The sequence below is a fragment of the Globicephala melas genome, chromosome 2 (assembly GCF_963455315.2).
Source record: "Globicephala melas chromosome 2, mGloMel1.2, whole genome shotgun sequence".
In the NCBI taxonomy this organism is placed as follows: Eukaryota; Metazoa; Chordata; class Mammalia; order Artiodactyla; family Delphinidae; genus Globicephala; species Globicephala melas.
In genome coordinates, this window is record NC_083315.2 from 163,359,236 (window position 1) to 163,379,450 (window position 20,215).

General features: G+C 40.0%; 1 protein-coding gene across 4 annotated transcripts in view; it reads right to left on the bottom strand.

Moving 5' to 3' along the window:
* FOXN3 (forkhead box N3) overlaps positions 1–19,599 on the bottom strand; it is a 404,931-nt gene extending 385,332 nt beyond the window's left edge. For 2 of the 4 annotated variants that reach the window (XM_060295176.1, XM_030883622.2), the window contains exon 1: positions 19,462–19,599. The gene's annotated coding sequence lies outside the window, so the exon portion shown is untranslated. The remainder of the gene's footprint in view (positions 1–19,461) is intronic. The other 2 variants (XM_060295172.1, XM_060295173.1) reach the window with 1 other exon arrangement.
* Between the last annotated feature and the right edge of the window lie 616 nt (positions 19,600–20,215).

The following is a 20,215-nucleotide window of genomic DNA, read 5'->3' on the forward strand; positions in this document are numbered from 1 at the left end:
TTGCCTGTTAGAGGGTCTACTTTATCTGACATTCATTTAGCTACAGAATCTTTCTTTTGGTTAGTGTTTGCATAGTATATCTTTTTACATCCTCTTATATTTGACCCTTCCATATATTTTTAAATAATGTGTGTCTCTTTAAAGCAGTATATAGGTTTTTTAAAAGTTCAATCTGATAATATTTGACTTTTAATTAGGGTATTTACTCTGTTTATATTTAATATAACTGCTGATATATCTGGGCCTAAACCTACTAGTTTTTATTTGTCTCATAAGATCCTAGTCTAGGATCTTAAGATCCTAGTCTAGGATCCTTTTTCTCCCATTTTCCACCTTCTGTTGAATTATTTGAGTATTTTTTATTATTCTATTTCCCCCTTCTCTTAGCTTATTATTTATATATTCCTTCATCATTCTTTTAAAGATTATCCAGAGTTGAAAGCATGCACCCTTGACTTATTAATGGCTAACACTAATTAGTTTTTATCACTTCCTTTACAATATAAAGGGCTTAGAACAATTTCATTTCATTAATCTGTCCAGACTTGAGTTCCACTTTGATCATATATATATTTATTCCCTATATATTTTAAACTCCACAAGACAAAATTATTATTATTTTGTATGGCTAGTATTTATTTATATTTAACTAATTATTATTTCTATTGCTCTTCATTCCTTCCTACATCTCTGAGCTTTCATCTGGGATAATTTTCCTTCTGTCCAAAGGATGCCTTTTAGTATTTTCTTTAGGATAAATGTGCTCATAATAATTTTTTAAAATATTTTTAGTTTTTTCTGAAAATCCTTTTAGGTAAATATAGAATTCATGGTTAACAGTTGTTTTCTTTCAGCAACTTGAAGATATCATCCATTCCCTTTTGACTTTACTGTTTCAGTGAGTCAGCTGTCAATCTTATTGTTGCTCCTTTGAAGACAAAAGGTACCCACTCTTCCAGCCCTGACTGCTTTTCAGCTTTTCTCTTGTTTTGATTTTCAGAAATCGCACTGTGTTGTTCCTAGGTGAAGTTTCTTTATACAGACCCTGCTTGGTGTCTTAGGGCTTCTTGATTCTGTGGCTCTGTGCCATTTGTTCGTTTTGGAAAATTCTCAGTCATTTTTTTCCCCCAATTATTTCTCCTGTTCCATTTTCTCTCTCCCTACCTACTGAAACTCCAATTATTTGTATATGAGGCCTTTCTACTATATTTCACAAATCTTTCAAATTACTTTCCATTATTTTGCCTCTCTGTGCTTTATTTGGGTATTTTCTTCTGCCTTATATTCTAGTTCACTAACTCTCTCTTCAACTACATCTGGTTAATCCATCCATTTTTTAACAACTTTATTAAAGTATAATTTTCATACCATAAAATGCACCTACTGTAAATGTATATTCAATGATTTTAGTATGTTAATTCAGTTGTCCAACCATCACCATCACCATAATTCAGTCTTAGAGGATTTCCATCACCCCAAAAAGTTCATCTATTTAGATTTTAACTTCAGTCACTATATTTTTCAGTTCTACGTTTTTGCTTATAATTTTCAGTTCTCTGGCAAGTTTTTAAATCTTTTAATTCTTTGAATATATTAATCATAGTTATTTTAGAGACTATATCTAATTAATTCACTATGTGGATCCCTTGTAGGTATATCTTAGTTGTCAAATTTTTTTCTTGGTTTTTGATTATGTCTCATTTTCTCACATATCTAGTTATTTTTCATTGGGTGACAGATATAGTACATGAAAAACTCTAGTGAACATGAGGCTCTGGAAGATGTATCTTCCTCCAGAGAGGATTTTTGCTTTGGCTTCTGGCAGGCATCTAAGCTAGTGACACTAATCTGAAAATATTTCATTTTTGGCTTCAGTCCCTGTGAGAGTTTTTCTATTTCTGGTTCATCTTGATTCAGAGCTCCAAACGAAAACTGAGGTTGTTTACTAGGGTTTGTGCTCCTTGGCAGGACTTGACTACCTAACCCCATGAGTTTGTTGAAAGCTCTGTTAAGTTTTTAGTCTCTTAGCCACTACTTTTGCAATTGATAATTGTCTCTAGAAGAAGATACAAAAGCTGGGCTCACCTCTTAGATGAAGGAACTTTCCTGCCCCCAAATCTTAGCTCTGCTATTCCTCATTGCCTTGATGGCTCTCCAATGCTTCCAAACTGACTTCTTTTTTTTTCTTTCTTTTTAATTTTAAGCATCTTTTCTCAGCAGAAGAGTTGGTCTCTAAACAGACTGGATCTACTACTGCTAGACATATTGACTACCATTGTAAGTAAGGTGGCCATAATTTATCGTACAAATCAGGATGCTTTTGAAAATGAAAAGAGGTAGTATTAGTCATTACACTGGGGCAATAGGCACAAACCCAAACTATCACAAACAAATCAAGATATATGGTCACCCCAATAATAATGCATGGAGTACTTCGCTTAAAAAATATAAATTAATTTAAAATTCACATTGGCCATATCAAGAATGTGGAGATTTTGTCCCTACCCTTTGTCGTGACAGAATATTTGGTATTAAGGATACAAATGAGCCCTTGTTCAATATGAGAAGACACCATTCAGTCGCTCATTGTATCAGTAGAAGAACTTAACTATCCTACCCAGCCTGCTAGTTCATGGGCTCTATATCTTATTAATGTCCTTGGCTGAGACTTGGTACCTCTAAAAGAGCAGTTTTGGAAACTCTTCCAAACAAGAGAGCATTTTTCCTAAAAAGATAAGAGAGAAGCCTTAGAGTTGAGAAGAAAATGAACATAATTTTCAAAAAAAGCACTGTGTACCCCCCCCAACTTCATCTCTCTTATTAGAAATTCTGTCCTCTACTCTCATCTGCCAGAAATTCTATGCCCTGTTCCATGAAGGAAACAACATAATAAGTGAAGTGAAAGGCTAGCTCTGCCTTGGCTTTTGAGGGAGCTATATTATCCACCTAGGTCATCTTCTACAGTGAACTCCTTTGGGCTGGAAAGCTATTCTCTGACCAATGTCAGAGCTAAGCCCAAGAAGCTGCTCAGTCGAATAAAACATGGTCAATACCTAATTACAGACTCACCACATCTTGTATTTTGCAGCCTGACCCTTCCTGGAATTTTGTTGTATTCAGAATACACTTCCTTTTCTTCATCTGCATATTTTAGATGGCTTGATTCAAAACAATGTTTTGTATATAAACAGCACAACATTTTTCCAAAGCACAGGCTTTATCAGCATATAAAGTAATTTGCCACATGCATTGTGTTTGCATCCGAGCAGATGGATAATAGATTAGTTAGAGTTTCTAAGATGTCAGTGCATTTTCCCATCCACAGTACAGTGCAGTAGAGAAAGAAAACTACTCAATGAAAGCAAATTATGATTCCAACAATTTAACTCAGGTCCATATGTCATTCTCATTTACTAAGACCAACAGCAACAGAAAATAAAATGAAGCATTGAAAACATCGAGCCTAGCAACAAAGTAATGAGTTAAACTCAAGTAAAGAGTGATACTGAGGCCAATAACCTAAGGCCCAGTTTAGCTGAGATTATCTGTGGCTCTGAAGAATATTCAAGAGCTAAATTCCTCTGCTTGTTGTTAAAATACTAGCCTGGAGAAAGGTTGGTCTCCTTAAGCAAGACCTAAAGCCAAAGGAAAAGGGAGGGCAAGGTCTCTACTTAAGGGCTTGAGACAGCACCAAGCCTTTTTTTTCCCACATCACACAAATAACTAGAACCTCACCATCACTATATCAATCACAAAGCCAACTGTAAAGGTCTTTTTCCACTCAAAGCAGTTTGTCTGCACCTCCTCATCCCACCCCCTATAGGGCAGAATCTTATCTGTGTTGCTCATCTCCCAATGCCCTGCCTCTCAACAATATCTAGCACTCTGTAGACCTCAACAAATATTTTCAGAATGACTGAATGAATTCTCATAACAACCCAGAGACAGCTGAAAAGGCTGATTTCAACAGTGCAGAAGAAGCTACCGAGACAGATTAAACTGAACCCCCATGGAAATGCAACTACTGTTTGTAGTGCCCCCTCCAGACTCCCGACGTTTGGCGTTTTTTCCAAATTTTTATTTCAACATATTTCAAATCTAAGAAGAAAAGTTGAAGGCTTAACATAATGAGTAAGTTGCAGACCACAACGCTACACCCCTAAATATGTTACAACAAGAACCTTCTCCTTTCATTAAGAGGTTTAATTTTTTTTTTTTTAGAGCATACAGCATGTTCAAAACTGAGCGGTAGGGGACATTTTCAAAAGTTGAGCACAGGGTTTCCCTGGTGGCGCAGTAGTTGAGAGTCCGCCTGCCGATGCAGGGGACACGGGTTCATGCCCAGGTCCGGGAAGATCCCACATGCCGCGGAGCGGCTGGGCCCGTGAGCCATGGCCGCTGAGCCTGCGCGTCCGGAGCCTGTGCTCCGCAACGGGAGAGGCCACAACAGTGAGAGGCCCGTGTACCACACAAAAAAAGTTGAGCACAGAATTCACACCTTCAAGGAAGTTATTATATAGTTGGGGATTTAAACTGTACAAACATGAAATAATTCAGGATAATTAGGTCCTAAAGTTGGTGGCCTTGATTATAAGTGAAACAGGAGCTCAGAGAAGTGAGAAATCAGGTTGGGCTGAAGTTTCACGGAGGAACTACATGGCAGAGACAGACTGGTTATTTATGAAACCTGTTTCTTCTTTGTCCTAGACACACATCCAGACTACTTTTCCCAGCAACCCCTCTTTGCAGTCAGATGTGGCAATCTTACCAAGTATTAGCTAATAGAATGGGAAAGGAAGTGGAATGTGCCACATCTAGGGCTGGCTAGTAAAAACATGCCACTCATGAGTCTACACATTCTTTGCTTTTTTGCCAGTGTGATCCAAATAAGCACAATGACCTTGGGAGCCATAGACTGACAATGGCAGAGCCATAGGAAGGAAAGTGGCTCATTCCCTAAATCACCACCTGAATCAGAGCCATTCTTTAATCAGGGATACCCATTTTGGACATATAAGGAATAAACATCTATTGTTTTGATTCACTGCACTACGTTGGGTTTATTGAAGCAACTAGTGTTACCTCAACTAATACACGTTAGGGCTTAAATTACCCTGGAATATGTGTGTCAGGAGGTAATATTTTGAAAATAATGCTTTTCCTCTACTGTTTTTTGCACACCCTAGTTGCCCAGAGACATTCATATGTTTTTTGCACACCCTAGTTGCCCAGAGGCATTCATATGTTTCAGGGACTATTAGGATTATTAAATAAGGAATACAAAGAGAAAGAATAGTTCTTTTTCTGGCAATATGGCAGAATAGATACCTTTAAAATCTTCTGAAAACAATCAAAAATGCTGGACAAAACATGTCCTCAAAAATAGTTTGAAATGCTAACTTAGGCTTCTGTTTTTACAAGTTAGCAGGGCATAAGGGTCAGTGATAAAGTTGCTGGCACTGACAAAGCCAGGGCCCACCAAGGTACAAAGTGTAATAGGAGGTGTCCTGCTAAAGATAGGACTCCAAAAGGCTACCAGAATTGCCTGTCTCAAAACTCAGTGCTCAGTAGAGGGGAGAAAGTCCTTACTGAACATTTATAACCATAAGACAATCCTTACATGGGTTTTGAGTATGAATTGATTATGTGGTCGGTCCCCAAACCTCTAGTTGAGAATTTTTAAGTCCTTGCTTTGCAGATTGGTGATGATCCCAGGCACTTGGGAGAAACAAATGCAAAATCTAGTGAAACTCACCTTCAATTCAAACCTCAAATTATTCTCACTGATAAAGTAAAAAAAATAAGGTCACAGTAAAATAAAACAAAGTAAAATAAAAGCCACAAATACACACATGCATATAGAAACAAAGCATCATGAACAAAAACTAGCAGAAATAAGAGATAGTAGAACTGAACCCATAGACATCAAATTTTTAAATTATCAACTAACAATATTGTATGTCAACTCTATTTCAGTTTTTTAAAAGTCTAAAAAATTATCAGATGCACAATATAAAATAAATGTTTAAAAAATAATAGAAGGACACAAGTATATAAACTATGAGCAAGATTAGACAGGTTAGATACAAGAAACAAAAAGGACTGAAAAAATTATCGACTGTAGCATATAAAGATATTATATAGACAGAAAATATGAAAAAGAGGTTAATACATAGAGAAGACAACAGAAGTCTAACATATACCTAATCTAAAATCCAGAAGTAGAAAAAAGAGTACTAAGCAGGAACAATATTCTGAGAACCTTCCAGAATTGATGAAAAAAATCAATCCACAAATTCACAAAACAAAATATCCAAAGCAAAATAAATACATAAAAAAGAAATTCACATCTATAGACACTTTATAATAAAACTGCAGAATGCCAAAGATAAAAAGAATACCTTCAAAGCAGTTATAAGGTTTCCTTGAAAAACAAATACCTTCCAAGACAAATGGCAATTAGATTCAGTATTGATTTCTTAGCAGCAGAAGTCAGAAGACAACGGAACATTTTTAATGTGTTGAAAGAAAGTAACCAGAATTTTATACCTAGCAAAACTATATTTTAAGGAAAAAAAGGAAAGAATTAGAATTTTCCAACAAACAGTAAGTAAAATAGGTCTCCCTCAATTGATCCTCACTTAACGAAATCTATGAAGAGAAGTGATGGGTAGGGGAGTACAAGTAGGAGAAGAAATTATAAGCGAAGAAAGTAATAAATATGTGGGTAAATCTGAACAAATTTCTATTTTTAAATGATAATCTCTAACCCACGAAGCTAAAAAAAACCCACAAGATAAAACTAAAATACTGGGCAAAAATGGGACCCAAGCTAGCAGGGGCAGGTGTGAGAGGTGGTAATGACTGGAATTAAATGGTCTAAGCTCCTTGCATTGTTTAGGAGGAGAGGAAAGATAATGATTCACTTTAGACTTTTAAGTATGCATGCTTAAATTTCTAGAGAACCGCTAAAAGAATAATAATAGAGTGTAAAACTTCCAAAGTACTATAGAATAATACATGAAATAAGGAAAAAATGTTAATCAATTCAAAAGAAGGCAAGAGGTGAAAGAAAAAGAAACATGAAGAGGTGAAAAAAAAGAAACATGAAGAGGTAGGACAAATGGAAAGAATAAAATAACATGAAAGAATAAATTGAAATCAATCTGAAATTACAATAAATATAAATGCTTACATATTTCATTTAAAAGATATGTATGACTGCATAAAAACAATACCCAGTGTTATGTCATTTACAAAAGATACATCTAAAATACAGGATGTAGGGACTTCCCTGGCAGTCCAGTGGTTAAGATGCCTCACTTCCACTGCAAGGGGCATGGATTCGGTCCCTGGTCAGGGAACTAAGATCTCGCATTCTGTGTGGCACGGCCAAAAAATAGAAAACAAAATAAAATAAAATACAGATGTAAAGAGTTTGAAAAAACAAAGAATGGAAAACAAAGAGCAAGAACTAATAATGAAGAAGCTATTATATCCTACTGTTGACTAGTATTGTTGCATGGACACCAGACAAAATATGCTTTAAGACAAAAAGCATTATGAGAGTTAAAGTGCACTACTTCATAATAATAAAAAATTTGATTCTCCAAGAAGATAGAAGAATTCTAAATGTGTATATACCAAATAGTGTAACTTCAAAATATATCAAGAAAAAAATGATAATCTACCACTTTACTGAGAGACTTTTAATACACTTCTCTCAGTAAAAAAATAGATCAAATTGGGATAGGGACTTCCCTGGTGGCACAGTGGTTAAGAATCCGCCTGCCAATGCAGGGGACATGGGCTTAAGCCCTGGTCCAGGAAGATCCCACATGCCACGGAGCAACTAAGCCCTTGTGCCACAACTACTGAGGCTGTGCTCTAGAGCCTGCGAGCCACAACTACTGAGCCCGTATGCCACAGCTACTGAGCCCACATGCTGCAACTACTGAAGCCCGTGTGCCTAGAGCCCATGCTCCACAATAAGAGAAGCCACCACAATGAGAAGCCCGCGCACTGCAACGAAGAGTAGCCCCCACTCACCGCAACTAGAGAAAACCCATGTGCAGCAACGAAGACGCAATGCAGCCAAAAATAAATAAATAAATAAATTTATTTAAAAAAAAAAAATTAGGATAGTGGTCATCTTGCAAAAGATAGTGCCTTAGGGGCATAAGGGGACTTCTTGGGTGAAGCTAACATTCTATTTATTAACATAAGTGCTGGTTACATAGGTGTGTTCACTTAAAAAAAATCCATCTGTTTACAGATGTAACTGTAGACATAAATATACACACAACATACGTTTACATATATATAAATACATAGGTATCTATACTATATATCTGTATATACTACAAATGGTGTGTGGGTGTGTATATATATATAATGTTTTCATCTATATGAAATTGTGTGCAACTAAACTATATACAGTTTCAGGATTTAAAAAGTATGTGATAAAATTATAAAGAAAAACAAGGGCACAAACCAGAAACAACATACTTCACATCTACTCACATCCAAGTGGCTAGAATTTTGCCATTCTTTTTTTTTATAAATTTATTTATTTATTTGCTTTTATTTTTTTGGCTGTGTTGGGTCTTCAACGCCGTACGCGGGCTTTCTCTAGTTGTGGTAAGCGGGGGGGGGGCTACTCTTTGTTGCGGTGTGCGGGCTTCTCATTGTCGTGGCTTCTCTTGTTGCAGAGCATGGGCTCTAGGCGCTCGGGCTTCAGTAGTTGTGGCACACGGGCTCAGTAGTGGTGACTCGCGGGCTCTAGAGTGCAGGCTCAGTAGTTGTGGTACACAGGCTTAGTTGCTCCACAGCATGTGGGATCTTCCCGGGCCAGGGCTCAAACCCCTGTCCCCTGCATTGGCAGGCGGATTCTTAACCACTGCGCCACCAGGGAAGCCCAAATTTTGCCATTCTTAGCTGCAAGGGAGTCTTAGAAATGTAGTTAATGGACATAGGTGGGAAACTAGTTCACTCTGCCATAGGCAGAAATTCCATAGCCTTGAAAGTCAGGCTTTCTCCTGGGACAGGATTTTCACCTATTAGCAGCAGTCTGGAGGACCCAGCTCAAAGAATTGACCTGAAGGCTACAGAAGATACTGCTTTCTTCCATGAGTGACAGTGAAGTCGCTAATCCTTCTGCCTGGATGGTAGAAGGATGAGATGGTGGAGGGGAAGTGAAAGAAAAGCCCACCTCTTTCTGGGTCCAGTTAACGATGGGCAGGAAAAAGGAGATAAGAGAAGAAGACAGTGGATTCTGCCTCTTGATAGAGGAGCTACCCCTGAGTGCAGAGGGATGTGTTTGTGTCCATCCCCCTCCATCATCCAGAGCCCTAGGAAGAGAGGGTCTGCACCAGCCTGGAACACAGCTTCCTCAGCCCAGCACTGCAGCCTGATCAAACAGAGGGAGCTGTGTGGTGGAGTGCCTCGGGTAGACTGTGGACTGAGTAGTGGACCCCTTGCAAGGACCACCAGGCCAGTGGGCTTGATGGATGGTGTCACACATACTCACGAGTTTGCTGCCAGTGGGAGCTCAGGGTGGACCCAGCCAGCTGGGGATGACACGTCAGGTTCTCATAAAGCCAAGAGGATGACCAGATCAACTTTTTTTGCAAACTGTGGGTCACTTATTGGGTCCCAAGTGTGGTTTTTTGTTTTGGGGGTTTTTTTTTCATTAAATAAAATAGAATGGAAAAGATCTGAGTACATCAAGTATAAAAAGGATAACAATACCTTGTAAAATTTCTATTTCAGCTATACAGGTTATTTTGTAAAAACTTTTGTATCACCTGTCCACATATGCTTACTGGAATCTCATGAAAATGTATCTGTGTTTTACTTTGAATCTTTGGAAACCACTGGACTGGACTATGTGTTATAAGAGCCACAGACTTCATCTGCTAATACAGAACAAGCAACACCATGGCAAGAGACCCAGCCTCTGAGAGTCAAGGCCACCGTAACTAAGGAGACAGATTTGCTAGTCCTCTGTAAGAAATAAAAGTACACGAGACACCCCTTCCTCACACTCTGACATCACCGGCAAAGAAAGGGAACAACAGGAAGGAAGGGATATTGTTTTCCTAGGAAGACTGAGAATTATCTTAAAGGACTATTTGGATTATCAGATCAAACTAAGTTTTTAAATAGACGGGATCAAAAGTTATTATTCTTTTTCCTGATAACCGAAGGGTGTTTGCTGGGAGGAAGGTTTGCTGCAGACAAAATAGACAAATTGCATTTTTCTGCACCTCACAGTTGCAGAGTGGGTGAAACTGGTGACCCTACAACATGTGAAGCGGGGAAGAAGAAGGTTGTGGTCAGGGAACAATATGAACAAAGTCAGGGGAGCTAGAAGGAATAAGGCAAGTTCAGGGATGAATGAACCCTGACCAGATCCGGGGGCATTTCCTGAGCACTAATGGGGACGGCCAGATTATAGAAGGTCTTGAAAGTTAGGCAGAGGAGGACAGACTCGGTAAGGAGAGCAACAGGGAGCCCGCATAGGTTCTTAGTAGATGAGGGACATAACACAACAATAACAACGTAAAAATAAAAATAGCTACAATAATTTAAGTTGCAACTATGCATCAGGCTGTCTGTCAACGGTTTATCATTAGCTTTCACAAGCATCCTTTCAGGATTTCCACATTAATGAGTCTTATTTCACATTACTGAGCCTGAGGTTAAGGTCACACAGCTGTAAGTAGGTTTGAAAGCAAGAAGTCTAACTTCAAAGCCCTTAACTTCCAGAGTGGTTTAGGGACAGAAGTCTTCAGGAGGACAGAGGAAGGAAAGGGGCCAGGAGGGACAGAGCACCTCGGAGGTTCCCAGCAGTATTCTCAGAGTGAGGCACTAGAACTCAAGATGAGGAGATGACCATGAGGTGGATTTCAAAGAAAGCAGCAAGGGGCCCTGGTGATAAATGAGATACCTGGCATGTAAAACAAGTGGCTGTCCAAGTTTCCCAACCTGGGAAACAAGGATAATGGTTGTAACAGAGAAAAACCAAACCAAAACAAAAACATACACAACAAAATAAGTGCCCTTATTGAAAATTTCTGCCTGAATGCTTAGACTCAGAGCTTATGTCCTTCTCTTGTTCCCATTTCTCAGACCGAAAAACCACTTTCTCAGGATCTTCATTTTGAAGTTCAGAGGACCACTAAAAATGACTCTTGTAAAGCATTCTCAGTTCCAAGATCGTGGAAGGAGCTGAGAAGTGGAGAGCACTGTAGAGGCTGCTGGTACCCGGCCCACGTCCCCTTCAGGCCTCACTACTCAGCGCCACCAGTCCAACCTTCACCTCGACCAGAGGTGTCAAGAACCTCCCTGAGCACCTTGTCTGGCAGAAGCTCACGCACCAACCTTAAGTGCTGGGAATCAACGTCTCCTGAGTCATCAGCCAGTGCCTAGAAGCGACATGCTGGACACCAGCTCTCAGCGCGCCTAGGCGCCCCTCGCAGTGTAACCGGGGATGGAGGTGGAGGGGGCGGGGTGTGGGGGCATAGACGAGTCTCCCACTCGCGCCCCCTACTGCTGTCCTCCTGGGATCGTCTCCCAAGTAAACTACCCACCCTGGAATCCTCCTTGCACTTACACCTGGAGAGAGGAACTCAGGGAGGGCGTCCCTTCAATCTGTCGACATCAGCTTAGAATATAAACTTCAATAGGGCCAAATTTGGGGATACTTACAGTTTAAGAAGCCACTCAGAGTTAGGGAACAGACGGTTGACTCTGCCGGTGACTTCTTCCCCTTTAGTTCCCTATCACAGGGCATAGTCGCTTATATGCAGTAGGCACACAATAACTGTTCATTGAATGAATGGGTGGGTGATTCGTTCCCCCAAATTGGTGCATATATATATATTGAACACGTCCCTAGATCAATTCTTTAAAATGACTTCACATGTGAGATCTGTGAAAGGACACGTGTGAAATATGAATTAGTTCCATTCAAGTGCTGATCATTTACCTGAAGTCTTCCAGAGAATTAGAAAGTACCAGGCACCTGCATCACTGAAAATGTCCACATCGGTTCCATTGCTAGTTCCAACTGGTCACATACATACCAGGCATAGTGGGGTGCCCAGGTGAAGATTTAACTTGTCATTTTCCCCTTTGCCAGAATGAGAGCAGAGCTCCTGGCTTAGATGAGAAAGTCAGACTAACCCAGTTTCACTTGGTCTATATAAACCCATGTGGAGTTTGTTTGATTTACAGGTAAGGGGGTCTCAAGAAGGAGATACCCAACACCCTCCTAATCTGACAACTGAAGCCACTTGTTTTTTATTCCAAAAAAAATAAAGGAGGTATCATTGAATTTGCATCTCTGAGTTTCTTGAGCAGTTCTTATGAATTATAAAGAGAACACTGTCTAGGAAATCTGTTTTCTGGATGCCACCAACAGAAATTCTAAGTGTAATATTTGGGTAATTAAAGAAAATCATATCCCTGTGGTAAGAGCCCTTTGTTCACCAACTAGGTGAATGTGCTCAGGGATGCATGAAGGGAATTTCAAAAGATGAAGATGGCAACTTCCCTGGTGGTGCAGTGGTTAAGAATCCACCTGCCAGTGCAGGGGACACAGGTTCAATCCCTGCTCCGGGAAGATCCCACATGCCACGGAGCAACTAAGCCTGTGTGCCACAACTACTGAGCCTGCGTGCCTAGAGCCCGTGCTCCGCAACGAGAGAAGCCACCACGATGAGAAGCCCGCGCACTGCAACGAAGAGTAGCCCCCGCTCGCCGCAATTAGAGAAAGCCCGCGCGCAGCAATGAAGACCCAACGCAGCCAAAAATTAATTAATTTAAAAAAATTCATTCAAAGAAAGAAAAGATGAAGATAAATTAAGGAAGGTAACTCTGACAAGGGAACTAAAAGTTTCCTCCCATCACTGATGGTCAAACATGGGAACACAGAATGTCAAGAAGCAAAACCCTACTTCTTGCCAAAATCACAATATTTTTCCCGCCCCTGGCAATTTTTCCCAGGAGGAGACGCCATTTCAAGCATAGAAGGGGGAGTTATCAACCCTGGAATAGAAACAGAGGAGCAGTTGTAAGGTAGCCAGTGGGACAGAAAATGACTGGAACTTGGAGTCAGGGGGCCTGAGGGTGAGAACTACTTGTACCAAAGAGTGTGTGGCCTGGAAACATAGTTACCTCAGTTTCTTCATCTGTGAAGGGACATTACTGCATATTATCATTATTTAGTAGTAGTAGTAGTAATATTATATTAATACTAGATTATTATAATAATTAATAGGGGCAGCACCTGATAAACAAAAACCCCTTATCAGTTGGATGTGACTTTTCTATATTATCCAATATTGCCAAACTTACCATGAGCAACTTATTTCTTTTCCGAGAGACCATTCTAAATGCTAAATCCAATTCCACGAAACAATATGACTGTCTTAATTTAGAGACCTTATTAACTAGTCATTAAATGGTAACTGTTTTCATTTTACAGCCTGCAAAAATGTTAAGTTTGCCAAATGAGAACATTTCAGACTTTAAGGAGAAATTTGAGGTTATCTAAAATCTAACCTTGTATAATATTCTAAAATCACCTCTTCCAGTAGGACTTACTACTGTCTGAATCTTAAGAAAGTGACATCCGCAAAGGTAGCAGACACACTCTGTAATATGTGGAGCCCTCCATTAACAACTTCAGCAAGGTCCTGGTAATTGGAAGCATCCTTGAGTTCCAAAACAAAGTCCCCAAGAACATCGGAGTATAAGTGCTCACTCAAGGAGAGTCACTGGTCTATTATTATGAATACGCCTTGGGACAGCTCCGTTGGTTTTCTATGGCTGTACACACTCATTCTTCTTTGAAATGCAGGTGGGAGGAGGAATAAGATAGCTTTAAACAGCCTAAACGTGAAAAGCTTTATTCAACCCAATTCAACAAACAAAAGTTAACCACAGTCATTTTCATCCACTACCACGGCCAACTATTTTGTGCTTATACTAGTTTTATCTTTCTACAGGAAACATTTTCTTTAAAGAAAGAAAAAGTTCCGGCACAAATTGTGAGAAGATCTGTGGCTTCCCAGAATATTGATTATTTTAATCGCCATCTCTGACCCACACAGGTACTAGAAGCATGGCAAGCACAGTGGAAGTAATAGGAGCATGTAGACAGGAGGCTGTCCTTTCTACTTCTATAAACTCCCCAACTGTGCGGCCTCCAAGAAACAATGCAAGGAGGTTTGCTGTGACCCTAAGAAGCACAATGCTGTTGATACCGTTTGCGTGAAGTCCCTGCTGCTTGTAACCGAGCACATGTGAATCAAGGGGTTGTGAAAATTAGGAGTGGAAGTGAAGGGGATCCCTCTGTCCGCCACCCCTAGAAATCTTAATATTTATGGCCTCTGGGATGTAAACAAGGGGAACTGAACTCAATCCCAATACTGCCATTTCAGTAAATCTCATAATAGAAGAGATAATCTGAATATGTTTGATGATATTCAAATATCATCCATGTGTTATCATTTTACTCAACACTCATAACACTACCGCGTCTGCCAAGCAGATTATATAGCTTGGCAAACTTTCGTTTCATGAATGACACTTAATATGAAATAATTTTCACTGACAGATAGAGTAACAGTGATATAACAGATCCTGAGGTGGTACTAGAATAAATCCACACATTCCAGGACAATGAGAATCGACTAATCTCAAACACCTGCACATGATGTTCCTGTAACTTATGAGGAAAGGGGGCCCTTTAAAAACGTCCTTTCCTGGGGATATATGTATATGTATAGCTGATTCACTTTGTTATAAAGCAGAAACTAACACACCATTGTAAAGCAATTATACTCCAATAAAGATGTAAAAAAAAAAAAAAAAGTCCTTTCCCCTTCCCTTATTACAGATGGAACCAGGGCTCTTTCATACTTATAGCCAGTCCAGCCTAGCGCTATATACAGAATGTCTTATTAGAGCCCATTGTCTGCCATTCCTTCTTCCTCCTCTGAGCACAAGTGCCCTCTTAAACTGTCAAGGCAAAAGTTCTCTCTTCAGCTCAGAAGTTCCAGGACTCTGCAAGCAATTCCCTCGGGGCCTTCCTTAGAGAATATTTGGGGCACTTTAAAAGCAGTGGTTGTCAAACAGTTCACAGGGATACTAGGGTCCTAGGGTGTGCCCCAGGCACAGCCCAGGAGAAAAGAGCAGATTCTGGGTTCCCGGCTCTTGGTTCCCCCAGAGCAGCTCTGTGTTTATTCCACTCGTATATTAGGGTCTTGCATAAGACTCCATTTGGTGCTAAATATAAAACCAAAATGATGTCTTCAAAAATGTGTGAAAACCATCGCAACAAATGGTGCCCTCCCTTAGGCTCTCTTAACCCCCTCCCCCGGCTGTTCCCTTCAAGGGGAGGTTTCTGTACTTATTTTCCTTTTAAGAACCTCACCCTGTTTCCTCTTCCAGAATTTGAAACATACATGAACTGAAACTATTAAATATATTTATTTATAATATTCAAAAAGTAATCCAGAGTTTTGCACAATAACTCTTTTCAAGGTTAAGATTCGTTTTTCTCATACGGACTCTAGCCTGGCTTTAGCTAAAGCCCCTCCCCAAATTCCAACTCTCCCCCACTCCATCAGCAAAGGAGGCATACACCTGACATGTAATCTTGATGGATTTTACTATCACAAGCCAAGAGAAGAATGAAGCTGACTCTTTCCCTTTACCTCTCCACAGAACTGGCATTTGGTTGGTATTCTGGGCTAATTATTAGAAATTTGGCATCCTCATCAAAAAACGCCAACTTCAGTTAATGTCTATATCTCTGACAACTGAAAATGAATTGGAATTTTACTGAACATCTTGTGTGTTGGTCAAATAAGTTGTCCATAGCAGTATAATGACCAATGTTTCTAATCTCAGAGTCAAAAATAAATGAACAGAAATGCCAAAGATTTGGAGTAATTTAATTGTACTCCTCCAAAGTCCATTTAAAAATGAACTGTTCTGAGCAAACTATTTGACAGACAATGGAGCATGAAGGCAGATTCTAGAAACTAACAAATCCCATTCATTTCCTTCAGTTTGTAAAAACAAGCAACTGACATGTTTCCTGCCAATGAACATAGTTGAAGATAAGAAAGCTCCCTACAGGAAATCCTTTGCTAAAAGAGAACAGTTGTGCCACTAAGCTTAACCTTTTTCACCGAATCTCAATCAGTTAAATATTTGACAAGAGGGGATCATGAAGTACATGCTAAATCACCCCAATGATGCTCTATTGCTTCTAACGTCTGTATTTCCTATGGCATAGATGCAGGATATTAAATAAATATTACAGTATAGTTAGGATTCTTTCTACCTCCTCTCCCCTGCCCCCATGCAATTAGTTTATGAAAACAAGGGAAATCTTCTGCTTTTTAAAAAGACGAAAGTGTTAGTTAAGTGAAATGTAAAATTGACCATTTTCAGTTAAGACTAAGCAATACCATGCTATAAATCGTCACGATTATAAGAAGGATATTTCTAAATGAATATCAATCGCTTCAAATTTAAAGACTACCATTGACAAGATTAGAAAAATATAAGAAATGCACCAGTTTTATATTTACAAGCTTCAATGTTGACCCTCAAATTCAAAATTTAGCCTCCTCAGTTATTTTTTGCTTAGCAAAGTGAAAGGGGGAGATCTCCAAACTTTTCTCCTTTCTTTACTCTCCTCACTAAAACCACTACCAAGATATTGAAAATATTCGCAACCTTGAGGTGGGGAACCTCTCAATTATCCTAAAAACTAAAGCACTCTTCTCCATCCACAGAAGAAGAGGAAACTTTTCTCAGTTAACCAAAATAATAATAATTGCAGTTTTGAAAGAGCCCTTATTTCTGTTTAGGATTATCCTTTCCCTGCTTTGCTACTAAGAACACCCTTCCTTATACTTCCCAAAGCACCAGACAGAGTCTTCATCTATCCTGTACAGGCAGCCTTAGAGCAAAGCTCCAAAATGCCACAGTTCTTCAAATTCAATTGCAACAGTTCAAGTTAGAAGCCTCTTGCAAACAGAAACTCTTCATTATACCGTCCCCAAATGACTCTTCAGCCACAGGTAACAGCCTAGTCTTTACAGCTCCACAGAGTGTTGTTCTAACAGTAGACTTACAAATCAGTTCGCTTCTACAATTAAGTGATCAAATACATTCTTCTTAGCCTTCCCTGGCGCAACTCCGAGGTAGCAAAATGCAAAGTAAGCACGCGTGCTCCTCCTTGCTTTAAGCCCTTTTCCTCACATCTTTTCAGTAAAAATACAGTTATGAAATCCAGGAGACTGCATTTTTGGTTGTTGTTGTAAAATGACCTTGATTTGACAGGCACGGTCTCAGGTTTCAACAGATGCTGTGGGAAAGCTTACAGAAGGCAACATGTTCTCCAGGCATCTGTGATGACATGCAGGTTTTGTTTTTTTGTTTTTTAAATGGTGGTTATGATAGTGTACGTGTGTTGGAGGGGGTAACTCGTCTCAGTTTCCATGACAACCATGTCTCTACTCATCGGTTGTTAGATACCATCCACTTCCTGTGTCTAAATTTTTAAGCCAATCGGAAAAGTGTTTATACATTTAACAACTTCTGGGACGGTGCTTCTTTAATTGGGGTGTTTTAAGGCTCAAATGGAGTTGTCCACCGGCCTTATATTTTTCCGCTTATGTAGAACATTTCACAATATTTACCAACTCATTCTTTTAAGGTGAAGAATGCCCTTTTTTTTTTTTTAACTTGAAATGCATTCTCCTCAAACCAGATGCCACAATTTCTTATAACAGTCTGCAAGCTGATTTTGATTGTTGGCTCTTCGTGGCCTTTTTCTTTCACTGTTACAGACTTAAATTTAGTGCAAGATACATGCTAATAATGCACAAGACACATTATCAAAGTAAAGATACAGTTAAGCACCATCTGCTGACAGTGATATTTAACTCTTCAGATCAAAAAAAAAAAAAAACAAGGAAAAATTATTCTAAGTTGAACAACTTTGCATTCTATAACTCCCAAGGAGAAACCATTGAGAACGTATTGTAAAGTGATATGTCTATAAAAGCTGATGTCTGCAAAGAAATTTGTCACCAGAATGGCCTACTTTCTTTGGATAGAAGCAACAACAAAAAATTAAACACAAAGGTCTCTCAAGCAAACTGCACCCAAATTAAAAATCAACCTTGCAGAAATCTGGGCACGAGAAGGCTACTCTGAAATTACAGCATGATTTTCAAAGAAGGTTTTGATGACTGTTTCCCTAAGTCTTCATCGAACTGACCAATCAGTGTGAGAGCAGAGTGGGCTGGAGTCATTTGTGCAGTCTTCCGAGCTCTCCAAGCTGCTCTCCCCTCTCTCAGGCAGCGCTGGCGATCAATGAAAAACAGGGAACAAAAGGAATATAACAGGATGTCTCCTTAGCTAAGGAAAATGATTCCCTTTTTCCTCAATGAGCCAGCCGCACCCTGCCCACAACAGCTCCACATGGGAGCTCCCAGCAGACCAGACCTTTGGGCTGAAGCACATTTTACACGTGCAAATCATGTGTCCCAACTGCTGGCAAATGTGTCACCTTAAGCACATCCTGTGACAGAGGGCTCCCCGAGCCCAACCAATTGAAACTAATAAATTAAATAAATTAATAATCCCACCATTAAAAGCTACCAAGAAAGACTGTGTTTCCCTTTCCCAAATGTCAAATCCGAGAGTATAAACAAAGCATGAAAAATACTCTCTTCAGCCTCCCCAGCCAGTAATCATGGTTTTCTCCTCAAAACCAGGTTTCTCCAAAAAGAGAAATATACTGACTGCCCTCAAAGGAAACTCTCATCTGTATATGTCATATCAGGATAACCAGTTACAGTATTTGAAAAGAGGTTTAAACTGCCCACAGATTTGACACTGTTTATAATTGATAGCAAAACACTTGACTGTTTATAATTGATAGCAAAACACTTGCGACAGCAATGCTGTAAACTCTGCCCGAGCCAAACTCCACATTTAACACGTTAGTTCCTTGAAAATAAAAGTAATGCCTGGGGAGCCCACAAAAGTAAAGACCTAGGAAGTAATTAACAGAATTACATCAATTATTTCATAATTTTTAAAAATTATCCATTTGTCTGCTATTTAAAAAAAACAAATTTAAAAACTACTATCCTCAAATTCCTGAGAAACTTTTTTTTTTTAAATGAACTTACTTTTGAGACAAAACTAATGAAAATATGCAACTTGCCAGCCCTGGATCTCTCCCATTCGGACTGCATGCTATAAATCAATCTGAAACCAGGTGGAAATACGGGGGCGGACACCTTAAAAAATCAAAGTGTGCCCCCCAAATGCAGCAGCCTGAACAGTGAGGGCTTCTCGTGACAATGCTGAACCAGAGCAGAAGGTCAGGAGGCAGGAAATGAGCCCCATTTTCGTTACCTTCGATCGCCTGCCCCCCCTTCTGCTTCTCGCGGCCGCATTGGGGGGCTGCGGCGGCGCTGGACTCGCCGGTGGCCCCGCCGCCGGGTCGCGCCGTCTCCCGGCAGAGCTGCAGCCGATCGCGGCCGGAACCCCGGCTCCAGCCCCGGCGCCCGCCCGGGGTCGGCGGCGCGGCTCTCACCCGGGCCCGGAGCCCTGCTGGGTCCTAGTGCGCGCCGCGCGCCTGCCGGCGGCCAGGTCTACAGCCCGCACGTACGGCAGGCGGCTCGCGAGCACCGTGGTTCCCCGGGAAAACCGAAAACCCCGTCGTCCTCTTTCAAAACCAGACACGGTAGGTGCGGATGAACTGGAGCTGAATGTCGAATCCCGGCCTAAGATGTTAAAAGAAAAACATTGGGGACAACTGAACTCATTGAAGGCGGATATTAACATCTGTAGCCCCAGTGTAAAGCGTAGGGCAGTAACTGGTTTCCGTAGGTCCTCCCGGTGCACTTGTGATATTGTACATTCACAGACGGTAAGAGAGAGTGCGGCATCAGTAATGATACGTTCCGAAGATATAACGGCGCCCCCGAGAAGAAAAAGGTTGAAAATTGTGTGTTTAAAACAATGTTTTAAACAGTTTTCCAATGATTTTTTTTCCTAACACGTCCTTCTGCATTTTGCTTTCTCTTACTTTATCATATGCTATTTTAAATAACAAAGGCCCATATGGCAAAACACGCAGTCATTTGATTTTCAAAAGACCTCAACA